The sequence below is a fragment of the Phyllostomus discolor genome, chromosome 13 (genome assembly GCF_004126475.2).
Source record: "Phyllostomus discolor isolate MPI-MPIP mPhyDis1 chromosome 13, mPhyDis1.pri.v3, whole genome shotgun sequence".
NCBI lineage: Eukaryota > Metazoa > Chordata > Mammalia > Chiroptera > Phyllostomidae > Phyllostomus > Phyllostomus discolor.
Window position 1 is genome coordinate 63,766,567 of NC_040915.2, and position 14,949 is coordinate 63,781,515.

A 14,949-nucleotide genomic window follows, 5' to 3' on the forward strand; every position below is an offset into this window, starting at 1 on the left:
AAACATGTGTGAGATCGATTGGTTTCCTCTCACACACCCCCAACTGGAGACCTGGCCCGCAACCCAGGCATGTGCTCTGACTGGGAGTTGAACCTGCGACCTTCCCATTTGCAGGCCATTGCTCAATCCACTGAGCCACATCAGCCAGAGTAGTGGTTCTTTTTCCCGTGGTAAGAATAACACTTTCAACGACCTACATGATTGTAATACTAACCTGGGTACAGATGGAAGGCATAGAGGAATTAAAGACATGGGCCTTGTCCTCAGAATGTGTGGTGTCATTGAGGAGCTTTCGATGAACACAGAAAGCAGAAGTTTACAAACTAGAGTGAGATTAAGGGCCGAGGTGCAGGTGCAGATGCAAGGACAGGGTGCAGGTGCAAGAGGCTGGCTTCACTCAGCTGCAGAGGTTCAGAGACCGGTAGGATGTGAACTTGCCTTGGAGGCTCAGGTAGGACCTGGTCAGCGGAGAGGATGGGGGAGCATGTGGCCCTCCAGAAGGGCATGTGGCCTGGGCAGGGGACAGAGGCCTCCGACACAGTATGAGTTTGGTTGTGAGACAGTGGTCGCCAGAGGTAGCTGGAGAAAGGGTTCAAGTCTGAAAGGACCTGGAAGACACACACATCCCCACCGCTGTGCTGAGGCGAGAACAGCCCTGGGCGGGCTCCAGGGAAAGAACCGACTCTTTCGAGGCTCCTCTGCTAATGTGGGGGAAGACTGGGGCGGGGTGGGGGTGCTGCTGGGATAGATAGAACCACCAAGGTGGGGCAGATTCTCAAAGTGGTCACAGGACTGGCCTGGGTTTGGCTTTCTGGACAGAGCCCAGGGGCTTAGTCTTCACCCCGTCCTGTTCATCTGCAGAAAGTGTAAGTGCAAGTTGGCAAACCAGGCGCAGCTGCTCCCTGGGGCCGCCTGCCTGTCCCTGTCAGAGGTGCCCTGGAGGAATGACCTTGGAGAGGCAGCGGGGGCCTGATCAGAGCTAAGGAGGAGGGTGGAGCTGCTCCATCTCTTACGGACCTTGTGGGTACAGAAGGGACTTTACCCTCAAGATGAAGCTCCTGACTCCTTGTTTGTCCCCTAAACATCTGGCCCACCAGGTCACGCAGAGCCCATGTCTTCCTGCCCATCCCTCCCCTTTCTGTCTGGCTGCTGCCTTGCCTGTCCCCCTGCTCATCAGGCGGCCAGAGCCCAGCTCAGGATCAGGGCAGTGGCCCTGCAGGCCGCCCTCATCGCTGGGGGGGAAGGACTTTGAATGGCAACACAAGGGGAGGTGGTGGGTTCTGTCTGGCCCAGACCTAGAAAGGCACACCCAGGCCCCCTCCTTCAGGGCAAAGAGGCTCAAGTGTGGAGGGGAAGTGGCTGGGAGAGGTGGCTGGGGTAGGAAGGGTGGCGGTGACCCCGGGCAACCTTCTTGCTCCAGCCTAGCCGCCTTTCTTTACCCCCAGAGCTCCTGCCGTGTGATTTGCCTCCCTGTGCTGAGAGGAATGGCCGGCAGCAAGCGAAAGGAGGTTACAGGCTGCATTTGTGCCTGGAGGCTTCCTCCAGGCTGCTGGCAGCCAGGCTGCTGCCAGTTCTGGGAAAGGAGGAACCTGTGTGAGTCGTAGTCCTGAAGTGCACCCTGAGTGGGCCACGCAGTGTCCCCTCGGATTGTCCTTCCTCTCTCACACGTACATTTTGTTGGTCCCCGAGCAGGGAGTGCGGTGGGCTTCTCTTCCCCCACACGGGTGTGCTTCCTCTCAGAGGGGCCCTGCCGCCTTCAGGGTGTGGTGGGGGGCAGAGGTGCAGCTGGGGCAGAAGGACGACAAAACCAGCATGCGGCTGTGGTGCAGCACCGTTCACACATCTCAGCGTACAGTTACTTCCTCATCATCTAGATTGTGAGCACCTCGGAGACAGGCAGAGAGAGAGAGTGTGCGTGTGAGTGTGTGTGTGTGTGTGTGTGTTTCATTTTTGTACACCCGGGCCCCAGCACGTGGTTCTTCATAGATGGAGGCTAAATTGAAGCTATTTGCACGTGTCCAGGAAGCGGTGGGGCGGGTGGGATAGGGAATAGTAAAACTCTACCCAGGAACAGAGCTCCTGTTCCCCTGGCTTCAGGCTCCTGGGAAGGTTGGGGGTGGGGTGGGGGAGGTGGACACCAGTAGGGCTCCCAGGAGTGGTCCAGCCCTCGACTCAGGGCACATCACCTCTTCCTGTTCCTGGGGGAGCCCGGCCTTTAATGACACTGACTCTGGCAAACCCTCCCTTTGGGCTGGTGAGACATCTAAGAGCGAAGACAGGTGGGGAGGTCGGAGAGCAGAATGCCCAGAGTCACAGGACGAACCACTTGCTGGCTGTTTTCTTGGGCCGGCCGGTGCTTAGTCTCCCTCAGTCGCGTCACCCACATCTGTAAAACGGGGACAACTGCCCGGCAGGGAATGGGCATCTCTCGCACGCTGCAGAGCCGACCTCGTAAACTGGTGAGAACTCCCTGCAAGTCCTTCGTAAACTTTCTTTAAAATGACCACGCCTTTAGCTTTGGCAGCTCCACCTCTAGAGACTTACCCTAAGACAGCGATGAAGTCTGGAGCAGAGCTCAGCCGCGAGAGTGAGCATTGTTCTTCTGCAATATCAGAAACTGGAAATAGCCACAACGACAGAAATTTGGCTGAGCGATTCCAGTGTATCCATAAATGGAGTGTCAGACAGCCACTGAGATTATAATATACATATCCTTTATATGCAGTGGTATTTATGATATGTTGCTAAATATAAAAGGCTGGTTACAGAACAGTACTTAGAGTGTGACAGTTTTTTTAAAGCAATTCTTTTTTTTTAAAATTCCTCACCTGAGGACAGGCTCATTGATTTTAGAATAAGAGGGAGGGTGAGAGAGAGAGAGAAATATTGATGTGAGAGAGAAACATGGATCGGTTGCCTCCCTTCATGCCTTGACCAGGGATGGAGCCTGCACGTCGCTCCAGCCAACCCTGCCACCTTGCCAGGGCGGTCTGATGCTGTTTTTGAGAAGAGTTTTGCTTCACATATTAACTGTGGTTGCTTTTGCATCATAGGATTAATTACAACAAACCTAAAATTTCTCCCTCTTATTTATTTTGTGCATTAGCATGTATTATTTGGTAAAGGTAATACAGATTGAGTTACTATATTCAAATATGGACATTTAGCATTTAACATTAAAAAAGGTATTATGTGTGAGGGTACTTCACAAACTGAAAGACCATGCAGGCATCAGACGGAGTCTCTGCCCATGAGGGGCCTACAGTTTGGGAAGGGAGGAGAGATACTTGAGACCCCACTGCGTGAGGCCAGAAGTGTGAGAGCTGTCAGGTAGAAATGCAGACCTGGCAGCAGGAGGGGGGCACGGGTGTGGACGTCAGAAGGCAGCCTGTGGTTGCCTTCTTGTGTGGAGGGAGGGCAGCCGGGCTGCGGGGGACGGAGGAGAGGTGAGTCTGGAAAGGCAGGGAGGGGTGCGCTGCGGGCACGTTGGAGGCTGTGCTTGGTGAGACAGTCGGCAACCGTTTACTGGCGCCTTCTGTGCGTCAGGAGCCACTGAAAACTCCGGAGGAGGAGCTGACAGAGCTGTGAGCCCACTGAGGGCAGCGAGGTCCTCACGGCTGTGTTGGCAGGCCTGGCATGGACGGAGGCGGGGTGAGGTCGGGAAGCTGAGTCCGGCTTCACGTGGTCAGGTGGGGGCCTGGCCCGCGTGGTGGGTGTGAGGCGGAGGTGGGCCGAGGGCCCTCTCTAGGTCGAGTCACTGAGAATGCGAAGGAGAAAAGACCATCTTCCACCCTGACTGGAGAGTGGTGGGAAGTGGAGGAGGGGAGAATCTGACTTATCTCCCAGGCTTGCCCCACAGGGGGCCGGAGAGCTGCACGTGGTCCACTAAACTCACCGGCCAGGCTGCCGGCAGGAGGGGCGGCCAAGGCAGGAGTGCAAGGGCAGTGATTTGGTGCTCGCAACAGGCTTTCTGTCCATTCCTCCTGGTCCTTGGGCCCCTCCAGGTGGCTGCCCCAGGGCCGGCAATGCAGGGTGGAGGTACCCAAGCCTCCTGCTGCTACGAGTGTCTGGGACCCTGAGCTCCTCAGGAAGAATGTGGGGTGTGCAGAGAAAGGTTTCAGCCCAGACTCTGTTTGTCCATGAGAAGTCACAAACCACCCTGCCTCCGCTTGGAGCTCCTCTCAGCTCCTCCCTTCTCCTAGCCCGCCCCAGCTCCCTCTCCCTGCAGCCCGGGGCTCCTTCCTCCCTGGGGGTCCCAGAGGCTGTGTCTGCCCGCTCACTGCCCTGCAGGGCACACACGGATGTGCACACGCTCACACATGCTTGCACTCTCACACTCACACTCATGCCCTGGAAGGAAGGTGGAAAGTCGTGTTCAGACGAATGTCTGAATTTCCACACCCCCGCTGCAGCTCCCGGCCAGCTCCTCCCGTTGTCATGTCACTGGTTAATTACATTCTTTACCAAGGTGCAAATGTGTTTTTACAGGGAGACTGAGATGGCGTTAACTAGGAAGGAGCTGTGACTGTTAAAGATGCATTTACCTCTGGTGCAGGGCTGTGGCTCTTGGCTGAAGAGGTGCCAGGTGCTGCTGAAAATACAGCAAGGGCACCAAGCAGCATCCTCCCCGCCCCTCCGCACCCTCCCCCCCCTCCAACCACTGCCCTGCCCTGCCCTCCCTAAGCAGCCTGATCCACAGGGAGAAGTGGGTGTGAGTGTTTGGGAAATGCCAGGCCAGTTCCTAGGGCAGCACTGACCACCGACCTCCATTTCCCAATACCTTGGTCCATTTCAAATAGCGAGAAATAAAATTGATTCGATTTAATCTAAAAATAAACAGATAAGCTGTGTAGCCAAAGCTACCTTGGGGCCACAAGCTGCCCGCCCCTCACTGTTAACATCAGCTTGGGGCCCATTGCTCTCCCGACCCTCCCTGCCTGCTGCCCAGGGGCACCCCCGACCCCATCCGTGTCTCCCCAGGCCCCCAGGCCTCTGAAACCCATCTGCACATCTGAAACGGTCACACCTTCAGTGCCTTCCTCTGTGTCCCCAGCAGTTTAAGACAAGGGCCCAGCATCACTGAGACCTCCCTGCCCTGTTGGGGATGGTGGGGTGGGGGGTGCGGAGAGCAGGCCACATGGACGCCCCGTGTCAGGAAACCAGACAGATGACGACAGGGTGCTTCCCGCTGTGGTGAGCGGCTGGGCTCTCAAATGGTTGGGTGGGCCCCAGCAGCCACACCAAGGAGGGAGACCTGAGGGGACCGTGGCAGCCAGGTCCGCAGGGCAAATGCACCGGACCCTGTCCAGCCCGGGGGGCGAGGCGGGTGGTGTGTAGTGTGGGCGCCCCCCTGTTGGCCCAGGTGCCCTCACCTCCACCTTCCCTTCTGAGAGCTGCTCTGCCTTTCCTCACAGGTGTGCTGGCTGGTGCTGACAGGAAGGCTTTCTGGCCCAGCTGGAAGTGAGACAAGGGGGTGCGTCTCCCGAGAGCCATCCAGGAGGCCGCCAGGATCACCAAACAGTAAGACACGCTTCCTCGTCCTTTCACACGTAGCTAACCGCTCCTGGCAGACGCTCTTGTCTTGCAAAAGCCTCGAGACCCAGCCCGAGACGTGAGCCGGCACATTGCATGCGCTCCCTTTGAGAGTGCACCGGCTGTCTCGTTTCTCAGGTCTCCTCCCCGAGGACACTGCGAGGGTGCTGCCCTTCCCTGAGTGCCTCCCTCCCTCCCGCACACCCTGCAGACAGTGCATTGCACGGGTACACATGGCGGAGCCGCCGCTCCGTCACCACGGGGGTGACAGCCGTGCAGCCCCGGAGGTGCATCCTCACCCGGGGGGTTTGCTAGAAGTGCAGTTCTGGGTTCTGCGTCCGTGAGTCCCAGTTATGGCCCAGAAGCCTGCACCCCACATGGCTTTGATGATGAACTTGAAGGAGACTGCCTCCCAGGTTTTCTGACGAACTCTGAAAATTGTTCTTTAGAATGTAGGAAACGTTTTGAATAGAAAATCTCATTTAATCCTCTTATCAGATAGGCTTCTTTAAATCCCCTTAAGTAACTTCAAGATCTAGGAGATATACCAGTAGATGCAGGGATTTAGCAATCCAGTTGCCCAAAACCACTCTTCTCTTTCCAGTATGCCATGGTAAGGGCCGGGTCTCCTGTGGTGAGACTGGGCCCCAACTCTAAGGGACCCTGCCCAGGACTGTGTAAGTTTCCTGATGCCTCAGGGCCACCAGGACCTTACGGTTCATCAGCCGTCATCTGGGGGACAGTAATCTGTGCCAACATCCTCACCAAAGCCGATTTCCCCGGAGAGAGAGGGAGAGTTAACCAGAAAGGTGAATGTTCCTGGGCTTGCCTCCCAAGCAGGTAGTTAGTGAAGACAAGGATATTCAAGAGGACCTCTTTCTGAGAGTGGCAGAATTGGCCCGTGACCAGTGTCCCTTTCCTATGCCCTCTGGCTGACTGGGGAGCTCTGTTCCAGGTGCGTTAAGGTGGGGCACATGCTGGAACTTGCTGTGGCTCCTGGAGGTGAAAGCCAGGGCATATCTGGGGTGGGGGTCAAGGCTTTGGTCAGCATGGGTGGGGCGATGCCCACTTGGAAGACAGGCTCATAGTCTTTGGGGCCTGCGTGCACAGTGCTATTGAAAGGAGTCCACTGCAGGTGATGGCTGTGGGGAGTGGGGCGGGGGTTGAAGAAGATAGGGAGAAGCTGGCATCCAAGCCCGCGAGACGGTGCCTGGGAGCGTGGAGGGGCCCCTGCCCTCCCTACACAGTGGAATATGGGGAAGGATGGGAACTGGTGGATGGGGGGCTAACTCCTGCTCTGGGTTCTTTCTGTAGAATGGAGGCTTCCAGGGATGAGACAGCAGCCACCTCAGATATCACCCCGATCCTCCCACCCCACAACACACACACACACACACACACACACACGTGCATGAGCGCACGCGCACACACACACACACACTGACCCCTGAGCCGTCTCACCGAGGGAGTGCCAGGCTGGTCTGTGCTGGGAACCGAATATAGTTGACACTCTTGCTCGGATGGGTGTGAGCGGCAGGGACAATTTTTGCAACTGATACTGGAAGTGTGGCAATCAGAGGAGCGACCAGCTGTCTCACTTAAATTGTTAGCTCTCTTGCTCTCTTTTTTTAAAATCGTTTTTGCTTACATAATCCACCCCCTTTTTATTTTCTAATTCTCTCCTTGCAAAGCTGGCACCAGAAGGGAAGGGCTGGGGTGGAGGGGGTAGCAATTACACATCAGTTTGGGGAGCATTTACATGTTGCAATTAGAACTTTAAAATAAGCCCTGTTAATGATCTCCACGTGTCAATGACACACCCGGACTGACACAGACTCTCCTGGGCCTGCCTGCCGCCCCTGAGTGAGTGGCTCGGTGAAGGCAGAGGCACCTAGGGAGACACGGGGAGGCCGGGCAACACCTGAGTGGGCCCTGGAGGCTGGTGGAGGACAGGTACAGAGGTGAGCACCTAGAAACCGAGAACAGGGATGACAGCTTCCCCCCCGCACCAACCCCGCTGCAGCCAAGGTCTCCTTCCATCCCCAGGCCCAGCAGGACTCTGAGGAGCTCAGAGCTGTGAGAATGGGCACCTTGACTGCCGATTCCGCCCCCCACCGCCCCCCGGGATGGGGGCGGATTTTCAGAGTCCCATTTGGGCCAACGGATAGCCTAGTTCCCGAGAGCCGGCCAGCGCCCCTGGACGGGGGAGACAGGCCGGTTAGCACACAGGGTTCCAGAGGGGAATGGGACTGGATGTGCCCCGGTTTGGGAGAGACGCCCTTCCTCTTACCATTTCGTTATCGAGCATTTACTGACACCCTCTGATGCCTTAGGCAGGGACTCAGAACCAGACCGACCGAGACCCAGGTCCTAGCCCCACTACTGGGATCTGGGTCAAGTGAGGCAGCTGCAGTTTTCCAGCCATCACTGTCTTTAGGTAACTGGCGAGATCTCTTTTCTCACAGGGCTCCTGTGAGGGTCCGACAGCATGATGTACTGGAAAGCCCCTCACACGATGTTGGGCCCATGGTGCATGCCCGTGGGCTGTGGGGCCCAGTCGCCCCACCATGCTGCCTCCCGCCCATGTGAAAGCCGCTTCTTTCCGTGGGCACGAAGGAAGCTCGGTCTGGTCTGATTTGTCCTGTCCACAGCCCTCTGCACCCGAGCAGCTCCTGAAACGGATCACACCCTCCGCCATCTCCCCGTAGGGCTCCCTGTGGGGCTGGGCTTCGACGTCTCAGGGCCCCTCTTCCCGACACTGGCTTTTAACAAGCCTTGTCCTCTCTCTTCTGGACATGAACCCAGCGGAGTAAGCTCAGATGAGGCTCCACTTCTGCTCTTCACCTTCGAAGTGCAGGAGGTGGTCCCCGAGCTCTCTGAGCACCTGTCAGTCCTCACGCCTGCACCTCTCGGATTCTCGTCTTCACTCTGCGTCTCCAGCAGCCGTCTCTGAGGAAGGCCTTCGTCCGAGAGCAGTTCCCTCCAGGCCGGTCTTTGCACTGGTCACTTGTAGGCAAGAGCTTGCATCCCCTGCTCGAAACATCCGTGAAATAGCTCCAACCTAGGGCACAGGTGATGCGTGCCTCCAGAAACCGGAGAGGGGAGACTTCCAGAAGCAGGCCACTTGGCCCAGGGCAGAGAGCATAGGGAGGGACCACACCGTGCTGGCTTTGGTGTTTAGTTGGACACAGTTAAAGATGGTGTTTTAAATACTTTCCTAGAAATTTGTTTTTTTTTAAAACCTAGGTCACATAATGGACAACTTTCCAGGTCAAAATAAGTAGATATACTGCATTAGCTTTGGCTACTGCATAGTATTCTTTTACATAGATGTTCATTATTTCTTTTAGTTATTTTAAAAATTAGAATTGAAGTATTTGTGTGAGGAAAAGCAAACAACGTACAAAATATAAAATAAGATACAATCAAAGGTGCCCCTCCTTTCCCAGCCTTGACCCACGAGGTTCACCACCCAAAGCCAACCGCAGTGCAGAGCTGTCTCTGATTTTAGTTACCGAGTTTTTTCGGACTGTAAGCCACACCGGACCCTAAGATGCACCCAGGTTTTAGAGAGGGAAAGTAGGGGAAACAAAATTTGAAGAAAAAACTGTGGTAAAATATTTAATAACATAAATAATATAGGCCACCCCCCCGCCCCCACAGCGAGCCAGGTGAGCTACATTCAGACTATAAGACGCACCCCCTTTTCCTCCCAAATTTGGGGGGTGTGTCTTATGGTCCAAAAGTATGATATTTGCTGGCTGATGTCTGGTATGGTGGGTCATATACTTAAGTCCCTCCGTCTGAGTTTATGTGTTTACCTGTTAGCTCCCTACTGTGAAGGCTGGGGAAACTGACACACATTTTCCCCTTCCAATTGGTGTAAGTGGATCATTTTTATCACACTATATTTGATATCTATGTTTAATAAAGAGCAATATATCAAATATAGTACACATATCATATGGTATATACAGTGTAGTACATAGTACTATATATAGTTATACTGTTATAGTAGTAGTCTGTTTAGCATCTTTACATTAAAGTTTAGAAGATTAATATTCTGGCATATGACTGCAGTGACCTCTGCATTCTGAACTGTAGGGTGACTACAAAGCAGAAACATTATTCCACTACAGAAGTCAATAGTGTGGCTTGACCATGGAAAATGAAATGGAATTTTTATAGAAACTTATGAGCCCCCTGGGGTAATGGCCAGCTCCCCAGTCCCTCCCATTGCCCCCCAACCCCATCAGGTCACGCTGGGCCCCACACACAGGTTGCGTAGATGTTGCCTTCTATCTCCCGCCTCTTCGTTCTGCTGGAACTTTTTTATCTCAACAGGTGGGAAATCAACTCTGAGTTCTTACACGTGCAAAACAGACTGTTTTCTCTTCAAACTTGACTTGAGTTCATAATCCTACGTTCAACATCTTGAAGACATTGCTGTGCCATCTTACTTTTAGTCTTTGTTATTAAAGATTTTATTTATTTACTTTTAGAGAGAGGGGAAGGGAGGGAGAAAGAGAGGGAGAGAAACATCAGTGTGTGGTTGCCTCACATGCGCCCCTCACTGGGGACCCGGCCCTCAACCCAGGCACGTGCCCTGACTGGGAATCAAACCAGCGACCCTTTGCTTCACAATCCGGCACTCAGTCCACTGAGCCACACCAGCCAGGGGATCTTACTTCTAGTCTTGCAAGGAGAATTTATGGAAACATTTCATTTTCTTTTCTCCTCAGAGTCTTCAGATTTCCCCTGTCTGTGTCCAGGCTCGATGTTCATTGGCTCCCTTATCTTTCTCCTGGCTCTCAGTGCCTGGGAAACCTCTCAGTCTGAGCCACCTGTCCTGCTCCAGGTCAGGGGAACCCTTCATCTCATTGTTTCCTTATTTACTCTGTTCAGTTGCCTCTGATTTGTTCTTCTGGAACTTCCTCTGCCTAGCACAGAGCCTGGCACATAGTAGGTGCACAGGAAGCAATTATTGAATTCCTTACTTGGGACCTGGATTCAAACTGGGTCCCTGTTTCCGGCGTTCTGCGTGAACTTGGGCGGGTTTTCCTGTTTGAACAGGAAGAAGTCAGACCTCATGACCACTCGGGATACTCCCTGCCCGCCACCGTGGTCCTCTGCAGTCTGCTCGGAGCCTCGAGTCCCACCGCTCCTGGGGCTGGGGAAGGGTGAAGAGTGACAAGGGAGGCGGAAGCTGAGGTCAAGCTCAGGGCAGCTGGAGTGGCCCACCTCCTACCAGGGACAGTTCCCTGAACCCTCCATTGCTTCAGCATCCCCTCGATGTCCCCCTTGGGCACTCCCCTCCTTGACCCCCCTCCAGTCATTCTTAAAGGGGCTCCTTTCCTCTTGACCCCACTCCGCCCATCTCCCCAACTCCTCACATTTGCCCAGCTCATAGGCGCACACAGCTCCTGTCAGTGACAGGATCCCTGGCCATGACAACTGTCCCAGTGACAAAGAGACAGCCGATGCCCTGGCCTGAGACGGCTAGGCCCTAAAAAGAGAGGATTGGAGAGGCCTGCCCACAGCAGGAACCTGCCCCTGCCTTAGGCCACCTTGTGCCCTTGGGGCGGCATCTTAGGTGAGAATCCCCGTTTACTCCTCCTTTCCACCCTGTGGTGCCTAGCTCTAGGGACAGGCACCCCCTGTGCAGCTCCCCTGCCTGCCCAGACCCTACCTGCTCTGGACAGAACCTGTAGATCTGGAAGCCAAGGTGCCCCACTCCTTTTCCCCGGGGGCCAGGTGCGGGAAGGTCCAGATGAACAAGGGCTCAGATCCCGGGGGACCATTCTGTTCTAAGTCGGAGGATCCTAATTGGTCCCTGAGTGCCAGAGTCCACTGGGCAAAAGCGTCTTCTTTTCTTCCACCACTGGTCCTTGCCCTGCCCTGAGAAATGGGGTCCACCTTGCTGGAGAAAGAAGAGGGGAAAGCAGAGGCGCAATCTTGAACTTCAAGTCCACAAAATTCTGTGCTGAAGGCTGGACTTTCTTCCCACTGAGACCATAGTGATAGGAATGAGCTGTCACCACAGAAAGCAGAATTAAGGTTTGATGCGAGTTACAATTTTCAGACAAGTTGCTGGTATTCAAAGCTTCTGCTGCTCCTATGAAACTCTTCTCCTTGGTGCCTGAGTACTGAAAGGGCCAGCATGTGACCGAAGGTTTCCCTGTTAGAGGACAGAGAGCGACAAGCCTGTTTTCAAGGCTGGAGGCGGGAGGGGGTGGGGCTGGAGAGGGGACAGCCAGGAGCCAGTGGGAGGCGGACCACATCTCCTGTTCAATGGCTGCCTGCTTCAGAGCCTGAGGGTGACGATGCCACCACCACACTGTCCGACTGCTACCTGGGACCCCTCCGGGCTGAGAGCCAGGAGAGGAACCGGACACGAGGAGATGCAGGGAGGGACTGCTACAGGGGTAAGGCGACGATTCCAGGAGACATGACGAAAGCTGGGATGCCCCCTAAAGATGGGGTCCCCCGACTTGAACAAAACCAGTACCGCTCAAACACACAGGCTTTCCACAGATACATCCAGAGGCCTCTCAGCCTGTGAGTCATGGGCACGCTTCCCTGGAGAACGGGGACTTTTCACAGCTGTGGGTGGTCCCCCCAAAACCAACCATGGGTGCGGTGGGGAAAGAAGGCCAGGCCGAGATAGGCACAGAGAGTGGGCTGGCCCCACCCTGCCTGGGCCACCCCGGGGCCCCTCCGTTCTGGCTGACAGGAAGGGGACCCTGAGGGCACCGGTCCGTGTGAGTCACAGTCTCGGCCCCAGAGCTGCAGAGAGCGGGGTCAGGGCACAGGCAGCCCCCACTCTCGTGAAGCCTGTGTCCCCAGAGCTGCTCTGCCGGCAGCTTGAAAGATGCGATCTGGTCCCCATGACACATCACCGCCTTCTAGATGCATCTTCGGCCACGTGTTTCCGTCATTTCAGACCACCCCTTCAATCTCGTTCCTCCCTCCATAACTGGACCCAGTCTAGCGAGTCTACCATCGAGACTGGAGATTTGCCTCTTTCAGCTCGACGTTCCCACCTTCGTCTCAGGCACATCGTGTAGATGGGACCCACGTTCTTACCGCTGGCCTGAGAACTTTCAGCTTTCCATTCCCACTCATTTCAGAAACTGCAGTGAAGTATTTGAACAATTCGTACTCGCACCGCTGTCCACACATGACCAGGAGCCAGAAACGAGCTGTCGCTGTTTAACCCGCCCCCTCCCAAAGGCACCAGCATTAACTGGTGCACAAAGGCCCCCATTTGCCAATTGTCCGAATAACATCAGTGTCACCCTCAACAGCCCAGCGCGGTTTGTTTCTGAGGTCAGCCTGGCCCCTTCTGCGCGGCCCCACCTCCTCGGGGACCCATTCTCCTTTGCTGGCTCCTGCCTCCACCCGAGGCCTCTAGCTTGAATCCGAGCTCCCAGGTCAGACCTCGTGTCCCATTGGGAAGCTCCCCCTACCTCTCTAGGCCCGCGTTCTCCGTCCCGTGAGGAGGGGCAACCAGCACACCTACACTCTGTTGTCGTCATTGAGCAAAAGCAGCAAGACCGCCTGTGTAAGAAGCTTAGTACGCGCCGGGTGCCTGGGGAGGGCTGCCTGCTGGAAGTTGTTATTAACCCGTGTCACCATCTCACCCCCGTCCACATCCGCTCCAGGGGCCTGGTGGGGCTTCCCGCTTTCCTCCCAAAATGTGACTGATGGTTTCACATCTGAACGGCAAACCAGTGATGACATATCGTAACTGCACATGTATTCGGGGTCTCCCTTTGAGATCATGTCGGACAGGTTCCTTTCCCCCTGGGAGGGAAGAGAAGGCAAAGCCATGGTCTTTTTTTCTTTAAGATGTTATTTATTTATTTTTAGAGAGAGGGGAGTGGAGGGGGAAGAGAGGGAGAGAAACATCAACGTGACAGAAAGAGAGACGTCGGACATTGGACCTGACCAGGGACCCGGCCCACACCCCAGGCCTGTGCCCTGACTGGGAATCAAGTGGGCGACCTTTTGCTTTGCAGGATGATGTCCAACCAACTAAACCACCCAGTCAAGGCCAAAGCCATGGTCTTGTTTGCCCAGTAGTACAAGGTTTAAAGGCAACGAGGACATAGGGTGGGAAGCTCACACCACAACGGTTGGCACCACCTCGCCCCACTCTGTCTGAAGGCGAGGTCCCGGGGAGAGGATGGCCCTGCAGCGGGAGGGGGAGGCTGGCTTCATGGAAGAGCGGGGTTTGAGCCGCGTTTTGATGAAGGGTAGTGCAGGCAGAAGGCCTCGCTGGCGGGGAGAGACCCAGCACAGGCATGGAGAAGACGCTTCTCTGAAGGTGGCAGAGGGCGTGTCTGCTGAGTTGGGGCTGGAGTGACAGTGGCCAGGAGTGGACTCGCTGCCCAGGGTCATTTCCTCTCCTGCGGCAGCCACCGTTCCCCCTTCCCCGGGGCTGCCTGTCCTCCCTTCCACTGTGGATCCCCCCCTCCCCCCGCCCCGGTCCTCCTTTTTCCTGTGAGCTCACCTGAAGCACCACAAAGGCCCGAGGGGAAGGGCAGGCGCTGGCTGGGTAGGGCCTGTCAGGGACGAGCAGCGAGCAGCGGCTTTCTGATGGCAAACGGCCTCGAGAGTCACTCGCGTCTGCAGCCCTCACTCCTGACCATTTAGTTTTCCTGGAGGAATGTTTTAAAAACGGAACCAGGTGCCATGCAGCCAGAGGACGCGGGACAGTCCTGCAGAGAGAAGAGGCCTGGCTGGCCCTCTTAGGATCCTCTGCCTCCGGGAGAACTGAGGGCTTTGCCAGTGACAGACCAGGCAGGTGTCAGGGCCTCGCACCTCTGCGGACCCCACCAAACCCAGTCCTGCTGCTGCAGACGCTCCCGCCCACCCCTTCCCGGCCCCTGGGCCCCTGGCTGCTGCTGCTCTCCTTCCCCACCCCGCCTCCCAGGGAGTGGCTGCCCCGCGGGCGCCTCACGGAGCAGCGGGCTCCTCCACCTGGGTCCCAGCACCAGGGCTGCCGGGCTGTCTCTGCTGGGCCTGATCCTCAGGGGCCGGCCTGTTGTTTTCTCAGCTGGGTTCCAGAGCAGCGTCTGCTGTCAGCTCTTGGCAAATAATAACAAACCTGGGAATCGGGCTTGTCGAGGGGGATTTCAGTCCCTGGGTTCATTTTTAGATTTGTTTCTCTGTGCGCGTGCAGACGGGAGGGCACGTGAGGGTGTCTTCGGGGAGCAGGCCGGCCGGGGCCCTGCCATCCACCCTAGGCGCCGCCCCACATCCCCACCCCCACACTGGAGAGCCTGCCTCTGTCCCCTGCTGTCTGGGGCAGCCGGGAGGCTTCAAAGAAAAAAAAATAATTGAATAAAAGGCCACAAGCTCTCCTTCCCCTGCTCCTCCCCACCTCTCCTACTCACACTGTTTAGACAGAGA

At 55.8% G+C, this 14,949-nt stretch overlaps 1 protein-coding gene across 3 annotated transcripts in view; it reads left to right on the forward strand.

Moving 5' to 3' along the window:
* Positions 1-14,949, forward strand: part of PKNOX2 (PBX/knotted 1 homeobox 2) — a 241,786-nt gene that overhangs the window by 141,952 nt on the left and 84,885 nt on the right. For 2 of the 3 annotated variants that reach the window (XM_028527641.2, XM_036014675.1), the window contains exon 3: positions 5,415-5,520. The gene's annotated coding sequence lies outside the window, so the exon portion shown is untranslated. Of the gene's footprint in view, positions 1-5,414; positions 5,550-14,949 lie in introns of all 3 variants that reach the window. The other variant, XM_036014674.1, reaches the window with a different exon arrangement.